Genomic DNA, 16,494 nt, shown 5'->3' on the forward strand with positions numbered 1-16,494 from the left:
TTCTTATTCCCAACAAAATAGATCTACCATTAAAGAAATTTTCCAAAAAAATGTATGATGATGTTTTGTCTGCCTTGGGCATCCAAGAACACAAATATCGCTGAGTGCATTGATGCTTCTTTGCAAAGCAGATGTGATGCTCCTATCGATGAAAGGAGAGAAATAAAAAAAAACACATAAGCCAGTAATCCTAACCTTGCCATTGAGAAAATGCTGGAGTTCTTCATTTCGGAAATAATAACAGAGCATTTAGAAAATCATAACACAATTAAGAAAAGTTATAATGGTTTCCTGAATGGGAAATCATGTGTGACAAACTAGTTAACGTTTTTTGAGGATGTAACAAAATGGTAGATAGAGGACAACCAATATATGTATTATAGTTGGATTTCCAAAAGACAACTATATGGCCCTGCAAAAAAAAGTTATTGCACAAGATATGAGGTCATGAGTTTGGAGATGGAGATATTGACATAACTAGAGGAATAGCCAACAGTCAGGATAAATGGATCATTTTGGATTAGCAATCAGTAATTGGTGGGGTACCAAAGGAATCAGTGCTGCCTACAATCTATATTAATGACTTGCGTGAAGGGACCAAAGATACTGAAACTAACCTAAACTAAAACTAAATAATCATATGACGTAATTTTGTCCCAGTCTTAAAATGTTTAAACTTATATTGCCAATACTATCTAACCTGTTCCACTGGAATAGTTGGCCAATCGACATGTACCCAGTCCTTTAAATGTTTTTTGCAAGTCAAAGAGATCCCCTCCACAACTTCATTACTCAAGCATATAATCTGCAAGCACTCACAGAAGGAAATACACATTCTGGGATATGATGCTACTAAAGTTTTCTAGAAAGAAAAATGTGTTTGATGAATCATTTGATGCTAGTCTACCTAGATGAATCTACTATTAGATAATTCCAGATCTACTATCTAGATGGATCTACTACCATAAACAAAGGTGAAAATCCTGAACTTACATTTGCCTCCATTATTACATCCCTGGGCAGGAAGCTCAAGGTTTCTGCAACTTCACAGAAGTTAAGAAGTAAAACAATCCACATGTACAGGTGTGTAGAAAGGAACTGTAGAATTGTGGTTTATACGGAAAATAGACACAAAGTGCTGGAGTAACTCAACTGGTCAGGCAGTATCTTGGGAGAAAAGGATAGTTTGCTTGGGCAGCTTACAACCCAGCAGTATGAACGTTGATTTTCATAATTTCAAGTAACTCCAAGATTCCCTCCCCCCCTCTCTCACCCTAGGTAGCCTACTAGTTCCAATGTTTGCATCCTTTCTTATCCCCTCTTCCCCAACCAACAATGGGCCACTATGGGTTCCACACATCCTTGGTCATCTGTTGCCGGCCCTGCTTTGTTCCAACCATTTCCTACCTAAATTCCACCTGTTCTACTTTCTGTCTGAAGAAGTGCCCCAAACCCGAATCACCGCCCATCCTTTTTCTCCAGAGATACTGTGTGACCCACTGAGTTACTTCAGCACTTTGTGTCTATCTTCCGCATGTACAAGTACCGGATTAGATATAGTGCAGGAGTAACAACTTCATAGATTTAAATGAGAGGAGATTTTGTAAGTATATAACAGTATATTATTAACTAAAATTAACGGCTTTATTAAACGCTTTTAAATATTTTAATGTTTTCCTCGATGTTAAACGTCTTAGTTCATTTATTGCTTTTATACTTTTTGTAAAGATTAAATTTTAGTTTATTAAATATTTTATAGTTTTAGAGACGTTTAAACAGTTGGATAACACATGGGTCATGTCTTACTCCAGCATTTTGTGTCAAAAGATTTTCACCTTTTTTGTAGATTTACAAATAAAACACCATCAATACACCATTTTTTTAAATTATGTTTTGCATAAATGTCTTGCTTGCTTATTTCACAATCTTTTTTACTTTTTCACTCTCTTGCAGAACTTGTGCAGTTTACATCCAAAGGGAGTCCAAATGGTATCTTGTGTGTTGATTCCATGAAAGTCAAGATACAAAAATTAGATGCCATATTCATGTGATGGATGAGGATGTTGGGCCTTATTCCCCAGGAGCTTGAATGGTGCCCTGTGAGCTCTGCAATGAATATCACATCAAAATCTTGGATAACCACACAGGGAAAACTCGGAAATTACCAAACAGAATGACAGAGAAATAACACCTCGTCTTCCGTCTGAGCACATACTAACATTTGCGACTCAGTGTTGAATTTATTTTATATCTCGTATATTTCACTTGGGCAGCTTATAACACAGCAGCAAGAACTTTGACCTCTCATTTCAAGCAACCCCTGCATTCCCTCCCTCCTTCCCCACACCCACCCTGGACGTCCTACTAGTTCCACTGTTCACATCCTTGTATCCCTTCATTCTCATCTCTTCCCCATCCAAGAACGATGCAGGAAAAATGTTCCCAATGTTGGGCGAGTCCAGAACCAGGGGCCACAGTCTTCGAATAAAGGGGAGGTCATTTAAGACTGAGGTGAGAAAAAACTTTTCCACCCAAAGAGTTGTGTATTTATGGAATTCCCTGCCATAGAGGGCAGTGGAGGCCAAGTCACTGGATGGATTTAAGAGAGCGTTAGATAGAGTTTTAGGGGCTAGTGGAGTCAAGGAATATGGGGAGAAGGCAGGCACGGGTTATTGATAGGGGACGATCAGCCATGATCACAATGAATGGCGGTGGTGGCTAGAAGGGCCGAATGGCCTCCTCATGCACCTATTTTCTATGTTTCTACGTTTCTATGTAACGAGCCATTATGGGCACCAACCTTCATTGGTCATCTGTTGCCGACCGTTTTTTGTTCTGGCTTTTCCTAACTCCAGTTCCCTTCCCTACACTTTCAGTCTGAAGAAGGGTCTGGACCGGATACGTCACCTATCCTTTTTCTCCAGAGATTCTACCTGACCCGTTGAGTTACTCCAGCACTTTGTGGCTATCTTTGGATTTAACAATATCGGGTAAGCAGCTTTAATGTTGCATTTTCAGTTTGCATCCAAAGGGATGCAAACTTTTACTTTCTCTATCTTTAATTATTAATGGTGTTGAAAGTAATGAATATCAGCAATCCATCACAAACACTCCTTCTGTTCTCTTCACCCCTCCATCTTTCTGCAACTGAAAAATGTCTTTTTTTTTTACTTTTCCTGTTCTGGTGAAGGGCCATTAACCTGAAACGTTGAGGCTGTTTCTCTCTTCACGGATGCCACCAACATCCTGAAACCACTGTATCTTGCTGGCATTTTCTGGTTTTGGTTCGTATATCCAGCGTCTGCAGTTTTGCAGCCCCAAGGATTCTTCAAGGTGAAATCTAAAGCTGGCAATCGGTATCTCAAGAGTTCTTGTTATCATAGCTGACTCAGTATATCATTTGTTTCATTTGGTTTAATTTAGAGAATCTCGTCTGTTTAATTGCTCTCAGAGGAAGGTAAAGTGTAATATCCTTTTAATTACCTTTTAAAAGTCTTCATTGTAATAGCCATGCTACTTATTAACAGTGCTTTTCAAATCTTAATTTAGAAGTAAACTATTATAACACCTACCAAATCCATTCCAGTTATAATTTTTATACTATTTATTCATTTTCAGTGACTGGCCATTACTGGCCAGGCCAACATTTATTGCCAATCCCTAGAAGATGTTGGTGAGCAACCACATTGAGCTGTGTGGGTAATTCTGCTGTTGGTGCTTCCACAGTGCTGTTGCATAGGGAGTTCCAGGATTGAGATCCACTGACACCAGTCTGAAGAAAGGTCCCAACTCAAAATGTCATCAGTCCATTCTCTTCACAGATGCTGCCTGACACACTGGGTTTCCCACTTTGTGTTTTGCTCAAAATTCCAGCATTGACAGTCTCTCGTAACTCAATTTTACAGTCCCACTGCAAAATCTCCTCAAAGTATGCCCCCACCTCTCCTTGTCAGGGGTTCTGTGAGACCTTGTCTCACTGCTCACTCTCTGATACATTGACCTTATGTATGTACTTCAGGTCATTAGAAGCAATCATTCGGTGATAAAGAACCAAAATTCCTTGCACTTAGCAGAATGCAGTTTCGAATGAAGAATTAAGCACTTTAGAAAACGCAACATGCTGGACTAACTCAGTGGGTCAGGCACCATCTCTGGAGAACATGGATAAGTGACGTTTCAAACTGAGTGACAAATCCCCTTGTCCATATTCCCCGGAGATGCTGCCTGACCCGTTGAGTTACTCCAACCCTTTTTTGTAAACCAGCATCCTCAATTCCTTGTTTCTTCAGGAATATGACCACTCCATTTGACAAGGTAGCTCATACTGACCAGCCCTACCTGAATCCCACAATGAATTTGTTTGATCAGTTCCAGATAAGCGTTGCCACTTTTGAAATAATACTATTAGAGCAAAGTGGAATAATTTGCAATTACAAAATGATTCATGAGCTGGTGGACTAAAATTCATCCATTGGTCATGTTGGTCCCTCCGTAACTGGAGTTTGGTGCAAGATAGTTCAGTTTAGTTTAGTTTATTATAGTCACTTGTATTGAGGTACGGAGAAAAACTTTTTTTTGCTAGATATCCAGTCAAAGAAAATGTTATACATGAATATGATCAAGCCGTCCACAATGCACAGATTAAAGGGTGCAGCATTCAGTGCAAAGATCTTCAGTTTAAACCAGCAACTGCAGGTCCTTCCTACACATAAACTCTCGGCAGTTTCATTTCAATAGCGGCCGCACTTAATACCGAAACCTATCTAGAAGAATGGACAATAGATAACTCAGAAACGATTTCACAATGGCTGAACAACCAACTAATGCCACGATTAATGTGTAGAAAGGAACAGCAGATGCTGGTTTAAACCGAACAGAGGCACAAAATGCTGGAGTAACTCAGCGGGACAGGCAGCATCTCTGGAGAGAAGGAATGGGTGACGTTTCGGATCGGGTCTGAAGAAAGCTGAATTACTCCAGCATTTAGTGTCTATCCAATGTTACGATTAATTTGTGCTTGAAGACGGACATTGATGGCGACTTTCAGAAATATCCCAGCGCCCGAGTATTGCACCGTAGAGCAATTTAATGTCAATTGCACCTTGTTAGGTCGGTCTAACCGTGCGACTCACTAAAGCTGCATCATTTCTGTGTAATTATGCCAAACATTAATAATTAATCATTCCCCCAATCATTTCGCTGCTTTGTTTTAATTGCCTGCGGAGCCTGTATTTCTGCGCAGATTATCTCATGTCCCTGTTCAAAACGCGGCGCGGCCTCCCCCTGTTACAACTGCATTAATAACTGTTCCATCGGCTGTTACTCTGACAATTGAAAGCTTTTCCACACCGATGTTTCGCTTAGACGTGGATTATTTAACAGCTGCATGCTTCCCTCACTTAAGCTATGCCTGTAGTCTTTTTTTTAGTTTTGAAAATAAGGTCTGCAAACATATTTTAGTAATTTCAACATACCCCGACCTTCCGTGTCATAGATCCCACCGAATTTTTCATAACATGTATTTTTTATTGCAATTAAGGAAACGCGAGGAAAGTCATTTTAGCGCGTCCATGTCATCGATCCCACCGGTTCGAAACAAACGTCAAAATCTGACCCAGTGATGTAAATAAAGAGAGATTGGCGAGTCCAAAGTAAGAAATTGTTTAGAATTAATTGCTGGGCACGATCCGACCTGCAAGTCAATAAACGAAGGTAGACACAAAATGTTGGAGTAACTCAGCGGGACAGGCAGCATCTCTGGAGAGAAGGAATGGGTGACGTTTCGGGTCGAGACCCTTCTTCAGACTGATGTCAGGAGAGTGAGTGGGACGAGATAGAATGAGGCCGGAGACTGTAAGACTGATGGGAGAACTGGGAAGGGGGGGGATGGAGAGAGAGGGGAAAAACAAGGGCTACCTGAAGTTAGAGAAGTCAATGTTCATACCGCTGGAGTGTTAACTACCCAAGCGAAATATGAGACGCTGTTCCTCCAATTTGCGCTGGGCCTCACTCTGACAATGGAGGAGGCCCAGGACAGAAGGTATGTGTAGGAAACAACTGCAGATGCTGGTTTAAATCGAAGGTAGACACAAAAATGTTGGAGTAACTCAGCGGGACAGGCAGCATCTCTGGAGAGAAGGAATGGGTGATGTTTCGGGTCGAGACCCTTCTTCAGACTGAACGACCCAGGACAGAAAGGTCAGATTGGGAATGAGAGGGGGAGATAAAGTGCTGAGCAACCGGGAGATCAGGTAGGTTAAGGCGGACTGAGTGGAGGTGTTCAGCGAAACGATCGCCGAGTCTGCGCTTGGTCTCGTCGATGTAGAGAAGTTGACACCTGGAACAGCGGATACAGTAGATGAGGTTGGAGGAGGTGCAAGTGAACCTCTGCCACACCTGAAAAAACTGTTGTGGTCCCTGGATGGATTGGGGGGGGGGGGGGGGGGGATTGGTGGGAGGTAAAGGTATAGGTGTTGTATCAGCGGAAAGTACGTGGGGAGGGGGTGGTTTGGATGGGAAGGGATGAGTTGGCCAGGGAGTTTCGGAGGGAACGGTCTCTGCGGAAAGCAGAAAGGGGTGGAGATGGGAAGATGTGGACAGTAGTGGGATCCCGTTGGAGGTGGCGAAAATGTCAGAGGATTATATGTTGTATGCGATGGTTGGTGGGTGGAAGGTGAGGTCAAGGGAGACTCTGTCCTTGTTACGACTGGGGGGAGGGGGAGCAAGAGCGGAGCTGTGGGATATCGAGGAGACCCTAGTGAGAGCCTCATCTATAATGGAAGAGGGAACCCCCAGTGCTTAAAGAATGAGGACATCTCCGATGACCTGGTATGGAAAACCTCATCCTGGGCACAGATGTGGCGTAGATGGAGGAATTGGGAGTAGGGGTGGAAGCAGGGGGTGGGAAGAAGTGTAGTCTAGATAGCTATGGGAGCCAGTGGGTTTGTAATAGATGTCAGTCAATAGTGTGTCTCCTGTGATGGAGATAGTGAGATAAAGAAATGGTAGAGAGTTGTCGGAGATGGTCCAAGTGAATTTGAGTGCAGGATGGAAAATAGTGGTGAAGTTGATAGTCAGTGAGTTCTGCATGGGTGCAGGAGGTAGCACCAATGCAGTCGTCATGTAGCGGAGGTAGAGTTCGAGGATAGGGCCAGTGTATGCCTGGATCAGTGATTGTTTGATGTACCCTACAAAGAGGCAGCCATAGCTGGGGCCCATGCGAGTGCCCATAGCTATGCCTTGGATTTGGAGGAAGTGCGAGGAGTCGAATGATAAGTTGGTAAGAGTAACAACCAGCTCCGCTAGGTGGAGGAGTGTGTTGGTAGATGGAATTTGGCTGGTTCTGCAGTCGAGGAAGAAAATGAGGGATTTAACACCAACCTGGTGAGAAATTGAGGTGTAGAGTGACTGGACATCCATAGTAAAGATGAGGGAGTGGGACTGGACATCCATAGTAAAGATGATAGAGGGAAGTCAATAAACAAAATGAACAAGACTTGTTGGGGCGAATCCACTGAAAATGTTTCTCAGTTTTTCCACAAGATGGTGATTGTCTCAAGTAAGCAAAAGTTTTGCCATCATTGTGATAATATGGATTGCGCAGCTGGTAGAGACGCTGCCTCACGGCGGCAGAGACCCGGGTTCGAACCCGATCTCGGGTGCTGATGTGTGGAGTGGGTTTCCTCTGGGTGCTCCGGTTTCCTCCCACATCCCAAAGATGTGCAGATTTGTAGGTTATTTGGCCTAGCATATAGGCAGAAAATGGTCTAGGATAGAACTAATGTGCACAAAAATGCTGGAGAAACTCAGCGGGTGCAGCAGCATCTATGAAGCGATGCTGTTGCAACGTTGCCTATTTCCTTCGCTCCGTAGATGCTGCTGCACCCGCTGAGTTTTCCAGCATTTTTGTGTACCTTCGATTTTCCAGCAACTGCAGTTCCTTCTTAAACACATAGAACTAATGTGAACGGGTCAGTGTTAACTCGGTGTGTAGAAGAGCCTGGTTCCACGTGGCATCTTTCAATAAATCAATCGATATAAGAATAAAGTACCACGAGTCAATGACGTTGAACTCATCATTGAAGATGCATGCTATCCGAGTGTAGTTTGATCCGCGTTTGGATCAATCGAGTTAATATTTAACGTGTAGGAAGGAACTGCAGATGCTGGTTTACACCGAAGATACACACAAAATGCTGAAGTAACTCAGCCGGTCGGCGTAAACCAGCATTTGCAGTTCTTTCCAATTGTCTGCTCCACTGCGAAATCTCCTCAAGGTATGCCTACTTTGAAGACGTTCGTTCCCCTCTCTCCGATTGGAGTTCCGCAACACCCTCTCTCGATGCAGTCTGAAGAAAGGTCTCAGCCCGAAATGTCACTTATTCTCTTCTCCATAGATGCTGTCTGACCCGTTGAGTTACTCCTGCATTTTGTGTCTATCTTCCGAGTTAAAACTTAATTTTGACTTGGCATCAAGTTCAGCACGGATATTGTGGGCCGAAGGGTCTTGTTCCTGGTTCTATGTACAAACTTGAGTGTCTTCACATAACAAAGCATGGTTGAACTATTTCAACTGAATTTGTCAATCTACTGAGAGCTAAACGTTTCTTTATTTTTTAATCAAAGCATTTTGTGTTGCAATATGATCGTCTATTTCCTACTTTCCCAGTGCGAAATCCTCTAACTTTTTTAGGATTCTAATTCCGATTTATTTACATCTGCTGGTAACATGGTGGGCCGCAAGAGGGCGTCTCGCCCACTCCATGCTAAACTGCGTGACAACCTCTCGCCCACCGGAGTGATTGGGTGAGTTACCAGCTTTGCTAGAAAGAAAAAAAAACCCACGTTAGTTTAAATTGTGCTAATCATTTGGCCGAGCTGAAAGCGGGAGGAGTTTGTCCAAAACTCAATCGTGTTCAATGACAGGTGTGCTTCAATTAGCATGTCTTTAACTAAACGGGCTTGAAGCACCACCATAGTCCTTGACCCGCATATTGTTAGAACTACTTGTGTGAATTAAAGGCAGAGAGAAAAAAAGAGTTTGAAGATGCAAATACCAAACTACAACTCTCTTTAGATTCAATTAGCGGTTCGGGCTGCAGCTGTGGAAATGGCCCTGACTGCACTAATAAAGACAGTGTTAAAAGAACTATAAATTGCATGTGGCCGGGTTAAACAATGCTATCCTTGGCTTTGAAATCACATAAAACGGGGTGATGTCTTTTACAGGATACCAATTAAATTGTCTTATTATAATCCGCTTGGAGTTGTTATCTATGAACTATAGCTGGTTGGCAAAAAGGAAAATTCTCAGTGTGACAGACAAAATGGTTTCATTTGGTCTTGTTCAACGTCAGGGATGAATTAAGGATTAACTCATTAAGGGTGTTCATTAACAAACCGGCAGCCTTTCAGTCCTGGAAGGTTGTTAAAGATGCAAGCAATTTCTGATTATATTTTTTTACGTTTCCAGATACTTTTTTATGAGAGATAGCAGTGTCTGCAAGTGCAACTAATTTATATGCTAATGGCATGCAGGAGATGGCTGGGTTTTAGGGAGCAAAAACAGTTCATCATTTTTACTTGTAAAATCTTGCAAATCAAAACAAACCTATGTAGCTTCATTAACAAATGCCTGCGTTAGAGTAGTTTACAATATGAACCGGGCGAGGCAAATTTCTGAACCAGTAGCCACGGTGCAACTGACTCGTTGGCAGTGATGCACCCGAGGAGCTGTGAGCTTTTAACTGTACGTGAATGCTCAAAGCTATTAAAAAGTTCCAAGAAAAGTTAATCCAGTCTCCTGGATATGAGTCTGAAGAAGGATTTCGGCCCGAAACGTTGCCTATTTCCTTCGCACCATAGATGCTGCTGCACCCGCTGAGTTTCTCCAGCATTTTTATCCTCCTTCGATGTTCTAGCATTTGCAGTTCCTTCTTAAACATCCTGGATATATCGGCCGCTTTAAAAAAAGATCCTGCTTGTAACAGTGTCAGCCGTCCACAACAATACCGCTTAAACTTTTAACAACTAACAACTTGTTGTATTTACGTTAAGGGTCGGCAGAGGGACACTGGAAAAAAAAATTCTGGGGTGTTCCAATTCTATTTCCGAAAAAATGTGCAACTTATCTTGCTTTAGGCCCGTCCTAACCAAGAATTGTGTTGTTTTTTTCTCGACTCACTCTCAGCCTTCCTACCCCAGCAAAGCTGTTGTATGTAAACCCACATTCACGGCGTGACAATGGGGCTGTTTTTTTTTTATCCACAAGCTATTTATTTTCCAATCAGAGGTATTGACTGTGGAGTTCTTTAGTGTACTGGTAGCTTTGGGGGAAGCTTTGAAGAATCACAAGTGGAGCTTTTTGTCTGGACGAGGTTTCTTAGCATCGAAAGCCTTTATCCGTGCGTTTTATTGGGCTTTCCTTTACATATGTATAGTGGGAAGAAAAAAAAACTGTTGTTAGTCAAGCATGGAGTCCATTTCCCTGTGGCTTTCAGAGAGAGAACAAAAATAGTGCGGCTGCATCCCGTTGTATAGTGGCTCACCAACACAACGTGGCATGGTATAGAAAAAACTGCAGCTCCCGGGAAAGAACTCAGTAATAACACGTTCGCTAGTCCTCCCGTCGTTTGCCAAGTGCGGTCGCGAAGAGTGGCGAGGATAAATAAACTATGCCCATTCCCGTTGGGGAATATGGATTCTGGATTTCTCTTTCCCTCTATCTCGCCCTCTCTTTAAAGTTCACATTGTAAGAAAAGAAACAAAAAAAAAACCTGGTTGCAATGGCGAAATAAAAGGGGAGGCGAGTGTCCTTTGGTTTGGCTTTCGTTCAAATGGCAAGCTGGACAGATGTTTCGGAGTCTTATCGTGTTTTGTGTGTGTGAGGGAGAATGGAAGCATTGTTTGCATCGACTCACAAAGGGCGGAATAGCCCTCTTTTTACCAATGGAGTATCATCCCATCTTTAAATGTTGATTTATTGAGCGAAAGTTGAATGAAAACGTAATTAGTATTACCGAAAGCATTAGAGTCTATTTAATTTTAAATGCCACTGAATATTTCACTCTCGGTTGCAAGTCACAATGTGTTCAAGATTGTCAGTGGCTGACTTTGCCATCTGTTACCCACACTCGGAACAGAAGACACGAGAGAGCGAAGATGTGACTTTTACAGCCTAACATTTGCGTATCATCGACAATCCTCTCTCTCTCCCTCTCTGCGAGATAATTCTTTCACTCTCAGAATGTCATGGGGAATGGATTGTGTATCATAACAGCCGCAGAAACTTTCGTGACAAATGTTGCGTGGAAGTTAGGTGGGGGGTGGGGGGTGGGGGCAAGAAGTTAAGAAAGAATGATTAGTCTTCAGAATGTAATCAATGTTTTTTTTTTAAGTGGTGCAGTTTATTTAAAACTACGGTAACCACCTCTCCGCTCACTGGGACTCCACTTATGGTTTAAATGTTTTCTGCAACCGTGTAAATAAATGATCTCCTCGATGCCAATGTATGGTGTGCAAGACTGCACATTTGAAAGGCAATATGTAACGCCAAGCACTGTACACATGGAATAGCGTTTACTCAAATCAACATGTTACCAATTCCAGAATCTCTGAGTGTTTGTTTAGTGCGAGATCCTGTGAATTCGCTCCGATCTCGACATTCCAGCGAGGTGTACAGTTTCAGCAGCGTCAGCGGGTGAAAGGAATGAGAGAGCGCGGAGATTAAAGCAATCCGTTCACAATAAACCCAGCTCGTTCGCTCATATTTGGGATCAATTGTTTCCCTCTTTCGCTCCACTCCCTCTGAACCCCTCCCCCCTCCCCCCCCCCCCCCCAGCACAATAACCTGATGCTCGGCTTCGGGAAGCACACCTTCCAACAGCATTTAACCGATCCACTTTCGTCCCCACATTGATATTGCATTTTCGAACTTAAGCGCATTGCAACTTTAAAAATGTTGCATTGTATTCGGGCACGAAAGTTTATATGGAAGATAAGTGCTCTTACAGATCGCAATTAAATCGTGTTTAAAGATAGAATGCGAGGGTCCTATACTTAGGAAGAACAGCAACTATCACAAACTCAAATATAATTTAAAAAAAAAACGATTTTGGTTTTAAAACATTTAATTTTCTTGGAAATATTTCTGCCTTTTCGCGCTAAGGCATTTTTTTGCGAAGTAGAATACTCGATAATTTTGGCGTTTGAGAGCTCCGATCGTAGAGTCTGCTCAAAATACATATTGTATGGTAAATTGGTGAATTAAAGTTAATATGACGTGTTTTATTTTACAGATTTCAGTTTGAGTTACTTTCGTAGCTGTTTCATACAATAAGCCGTGTTCTTATCTATGTCGCTGTTTATAATGAGTGGTGGATAATATTATAAAGGGATTTGGGATCAAGTGTTTATAAAGTAATTACTGCATTAATACCTGGAATAACGCAAATCGCCATGAATGTAACCACCATATGATCGTATGTTAAATCAACATCCATGGCGTCTATCATGGTTAAATATCGACAGTTTATTTGAGACAGCAACAGTTTAATTATCGCAGGCAGAATTTTACACTTCCTTGCCATTCACTGGAAATGTAACCGGACTGAAATAAAAGGCCACAGAACACGGCCGCGGTGCGTTAAATTCGTGTTCATAATGAATGAAAAGATGTGTTTAGTAAACCTGACAGGCATTAACAAGCAACATCTCGATGTTCTATGGTTAAGTTCAATGTCCTTCGTCATTGTATGCGAATCAGCGCAAGCAAAAAAAAAGAGAGACCACTGTTATGCAATCAAAATAGTTTTTTTGTGACCACTTCTGGTACCCCACTGCTTATTTCAGCTCCAAAGCAAAGAATGATATTAGCTCATTTTGAAGGTAATGTGACAGATAATAGGGTCGTTTTTTCCCCTGTCAAGTGAGCCAATAACGGACGGCTCGTCATTTTGAGGTTTGTTCTGAGTTCTCCCCGTTTGTATCTGTGAGGTCCGAGCAGTCACTGTGACCAACGACGAGAAATAGCAAATTAATTGTGATCATTGTCAAGAAAACTTCCTGACCGTCACACCACACAAAGTGTGATACTGTGCCACCTTCAAGATTTGTGATCGGTGGTGTTTTCCCTTCGCCCTATTATGGAAACAATGTCATTATATAATGTATTTTGTGTAATAAAATTCCCAACCTGTTCAATCCCAACCAATCTTTAGTGTTCAATGTGTTTTTACTGTAACTTGAAACGACCAAAGTAAAACGAGATCACTAAATTAAGGTTTCACAGATCTGTGTCCTCTGCTTAGAAATGTCTAAGGCGTGTACACGTGGAATGTAAAGTCTCAGTATTTAAAAAAATTCCCTTTCCCACATTTCCATCAACTAATAATTCTGAGACCTGAATTCATCCCTTGGAGTGTCATATTGCAATGTTGGGATTAGCCTGAGAGTTCATTTAAAAAATCAATAGAAACACTTCGCTAATGGACTACTAATGGTTAAAGTCTTCATTGAAAACTAAGAACTGAATGTTAACACTAGGTACAGTATCAGTTTGAAACTGTTTTATGTTACTAGGGTGTTAACATTGACATAAGATTTGAAATTGTATAATGTTAGTAGGGTGATGGGAGTCATGTTATTCGCCTTCTAGTCTCTCTGAAAAGTATCACTTTGATTATGACGAAGAACAGTAATTCGATTTGCACATATCATTTGTTAACTAACTTCCTAATCCAAGCGTTTCGAAACGAGATCTGGTGCCTAAAACATAACCAATACTTTCAATGCATCACTTTAAGTTTGGCAGTGATATGTGAAATTGAAAAGTCAACATTCAATATAGATATAACATGCCCAAATCTCAAATTCGCTACGTCGGGAAAAGTAAACGAGTGAAAACTGATTCAAAAGTTTCCGCCTGAGTTTTCTTCAAGGCTCCTGCTCAAGTGGGCTGCAGGGCGGCGACGATTAGTTCTGTGTTTCCGACACAGAATTGGTTTTGGATGTTAAATTGCATTTCATCGCAATACCTCTGCAGCATGACTATCAAACTGAGATTTCATTCCCTGTTAGACCGTGCACTATTGTGTCAGCTTGAATCCCGAACCAAAACAAGCCACTGGAAGAAAGCTACCTTTCATCATCACCTCCGGAGCTTTCCAGAAAATGACCACGCTATCAAAGGAATGTTCACATTATTGGGGCACTTCGGATCTCTTTGGCCAGCTATTGTGTGTGTGGTGTTTTTAACGTGACAGACACGGCAATTTCAACATAGATTGACATTAAATGCAAGAAGCGAACTATTGTTTTGCAATATCGCCTCCTAACAATTGTGAAATGGAAGAAACGAACAAGGTGCATCGCTGTGGGTGGCAAAAATAAATTGCACAGGTTTCACTTTTCGGAGATGGGGGTTGATGTTTCAGTTATCCGTGCTCTATGAAATGGTTGAAAAATAATTTAGATGCACTTGGTTTATTCAGATGTTTTACAGATAACTACAGTGCAATATTCGCACACGCCATGGACAATGTGTACACCGCATTGATATGTGAAAGACATCCCCATCAATTCTATGAATATTGTATATACCAATGCACGTGCAAAACAGCACAGAATCCCCAAATGACAAATAAACTAAACGTTTACTAATTGTTTGACAAACAATATCCGCTGTTCCTTGTGTTGCGAGAATAATTCGTGTAAACCCATAACCCGGATTTTAACCGAAGATAGACGCAGAATGCTTATCTTCGATATACACCATCACCTGAAGTTCCTTCCTACACAACCTAGATTTGAAGTACGTTTGCATCGGAATGGAAATCCATGTCCTGGCATCGGTTTTCCGATTGGGTAATTTGGCACACTGTCTAATTTTCGTTATGATCTATTTGAACCCATTCCCCCCCATGTTTCATTCAGAAGGCTTTTGTTTCTCCTTTCCCGACAGATACCGTCTACATCTGTTGGTTGGGCAATCTGTTTTGCAATTATTGCTCTTCACGTTCTCTTGTGCCAAACTGGTCAGTCTCTTGGCAAGTGTTCCCCTCGCGTTGTTCAATCGAGTGCTTTTCAAAATGTTCTTCCTTTAAGAGAGAGAAGAAACAAAAACAACAGACAGTAAGCGTAGACTAATTGTATAAAATTTACAAGTGCTATTTGCAAGAGTTAGGGGGAAGGAGACATCTTTAAGGTTAGCGAGTGACAGAGTGGGAGTAATGCACTACCTCTAACAAGGTGCCGGCACCTCCTTCTATTGAATATGTTATATATTTTTAAATTACGAGTATTTGAATCTGCAAAGAAAACTCAAGGCTTCCCCATCCGAGAAGATTACATCGATATGTTGACATTTCAGGATATCGTATATATTTTTTAATGGAAAAGCACAATGCACTTCTTCAGAGATACAAAGAAAAGGGATTTGCTTTCCCAATCCTCGCTTCTGTAGGATGGCCAGGAGTTGGTCATGTGCTTGACTGTCATATATCTGGCTACAGAATTCCTGTTCAAGTTATGCCATCAAGCTAATATATTTTGACTGCCCTTCTCTCTTGTGACAAAGCCTTGCAGCTGCCTCCGAATCAATATATGTCAAAGAAATATGAAAACAATCATGCCAGAAGACTTAAAGTCTCTGTACATTGTGCATAATGAAATGTCCCCTGTATTCTCAAGGTACTTGGACACACTGACTCATTTATCGTCAACTTTCCTTTTTCTGGTTGATTTTCATTCAGATACCTTTATCAGCTGAAAGCTGGCTACATCTGTTGGTTTTGTAATGCAATTTGCAATTATTGGCCTTCATATGGAGCGTGCCTTAAATTGTCCTTAACTAAAAGCATAATTAAGAGAAGGTCTTAAGCAAGTCAATTATCGGATGGGATTTTAAGACAAACAGGAGCTGATTTAAGATTTCATGAGTCGATTTAAAGGAATATATATATATTGGTCCCCATTACCTCAAGAAGCCAGGATGTCAATTTCCCATCGCTTTTTTTTATACAATGTCGATTGAATTACCACATCCAAAAACATTTATGTCAACCGCTTCGTGTTTTGTGCGACCCCGAACAATACTTAAGATGAATAATGTAATAAGTTCAACCTTCTAAATTTGTCGTGGCGGAATATTGTAGAAAACATGATGATTAAGGAAGAGAGGGCGAAGCAATCCAACAGTGTAATGTAAATCTAAATTATACACAGCTACGGATTTTTGCAATTGCTGTCGCTTTGTTTACATCGCCTCACTTTTAAAAACGCGAGAAGTAATCTTTTCAATTATCTTCACGATATTTCCGTTATCATTGTTGTCATATAGTTGAAAAGCCACAAAATGTAAATTGCCTGTTCTTCCTGGCTTCTCTTTCCGGGCGATTTGCCGCTGTTATTGGCCCGATTTACTTCGTCTTATTTCCCTTTCTTGAATTATTTCAAATATTCCGTCAATTATTTATACAGAGGGAAAAAAAATCCCTT

At 41.4% G+C, this 16,494-nt stretch overlaps 1 long non-coding RNA gene across 1 annotated transcript in view; it reads right to left on the reverse strand.

The window, feature by feature from the left end:
• Positions 1-12,189: 12,189 nt before the first annotated feature.
• The window catches only part of LOC129705622 (uncharacterized), a 29,459-nt gene continuing 25,154 nt past the window's right edge, over positions 12,190-16,494 (reverse strand). Inside the window, exon 3 of the long non-coding RNA XR_008724926.1 lies at positions 12,190-15,095. This is a non-coding gene — a long non-coding RNA (uncharacterized LOC129705622). The remainder of the gene's footprint in view (positions 15,096-16,494) is intronic.

This window comes from Leucoraja erinacea, chromosome 18 (assembly GCF_028641065.1).
Source record: "Leucoraja erinacea ecotype New England chromosome 18, Leri_hhj_1, whole genome shotgun sequence".
In the NCBI taxonomy this organism is placed as follows: Eukaryota; Metazoa; Chordata; class Chondrichthyes; order Rajiformes; family Rajidae; genus Leucoraja; species Leucoraja erinaceus.